At 42.6% G+C, this 1,217-nt stretch overlaps 1 non-coding gene across 1 annotated transcript; it reads right to left on the reverse strand.

The window, feature by feature from the left end:
* Window positions 1-729: 729 nt before the first annotated feature.
* On the reverse strand, window positions 730-836 carry LOC127124839 (small nucleolar RNA R71). Its single transcript, XR_007804317.1, has one exon. It is a non-coding gene; the product is annotated as a small nucleolar RNA R71 (small nucleolar RNA).
* Window positions 837-1,217: the final 381 nt, after the last annotated feature.

Consider the following 1,217-nt stretch of genomic DNA (forward strand, 5'->3'; position numbering starts at 1 on the left):
TGTCTTTATCTGCACTGCATTTATTTACCGTTATTTTGAAACACCAATATCTATATTATACCGCCTTAGATAAAATCGTAACGATAGTAATCGATAGATTGACGATTTGGTCTCTTTGGGATCAATATTCTTTTCTATTACTTTGACGCGATTCGTGCACTTGCGAATTCACCAATCAAGTTTTTGGCGCCGTTGCCGGGGACCAACTTCGTCAAATTTCGTACCCTGTTGTTATGCCGTCTAGACTAAGGCATTATTAGCTAGTAAATGCGAAGAACCCGTAGTACCGGAAATTTTGTAGATCCTTTAGCGGAACCCGAACGTTACACTCGTACACGCCTCTCACTCATCCGAATTAAGAAAGCTATGGCCGAGAATCGCGACCGAAGAACCCGTGACGAGGAACCTAGTTCGAGTATAGTAAACCCCCTTATTCCTGCTAACAATTTCGAACTAAAACCGTCTTTGTTGCAATTAGTGCAACATAACCAATTCGCAGGTCTCGCTACTAAGAACCCAAATCAACATTTAAAAGTTTTTATCCAACTGGCCGACACTTTTAAATCTAACGGCGCTTTACCTGATGCGATCCATTTGAGATTATTTCCTTTCTCCCTCAGGGATAGAGCACGTTCATGGTTAGATTCCCTTCCAGCTAATTCAATAACTACCTGGGAAGACCTTAGGAGAGTATTCCTTGCTAGATATTTTCCCCCTAGTAAGACTGTTGTTCTTCGAAACCAAATAACTAGATTTACTCAAAACCAAGGAGAATCGCTTTTTGAAGCTTGGGAGAGATATAAAGAGATATTAAGAGTCTGCCCACACCATGGCCTAGAACAATGGCTGATCGTTCATACCTTCTACAATGGACTCCATTATAACACCAAGATGAGCATCGACGTTGCCGCATGTGGCGCGCTGATGAACAAACCTTACCCTGAAGCCTGTGACCTAATTGAGGATATGGCCCAAAACCATTACCAATGGGGAACTGAACGAGCATCAATAGAGAAAAAGGAGACCCAAGGTGAAATACATGAGGTAAGCTCTCTAGACATGATGCAGGCGAAAATGGAAGCTTTAGCCCTTAGGATCGAACATATGTCTACAAACACTAACACCGCAGCAGTAGCCCACACAGAGTGCAAACTCTGTGGATCTAAAGGACACAAATCGACGGAGTGTAACCTTTTGAACAACCTGAACACCGACCA

The sequence above is a fragment of the Lathyrus oleraceus genome, chromosome 2 (genome assembly GCF_024323335.1).
Source record: "Lathyrus oleraceus cultivar Zhongwan6 chromosome 2, CAAS_Psat_ZW6_1.0, whole genome shotgun sequence".
NCBI classification, from domain to species: Eukaryota; Viridiplantae; Streptophyta; class Magnoliopsida; order Fabales; family Fabaceae; genus Lathyrus; species Lathyrus oleraceus.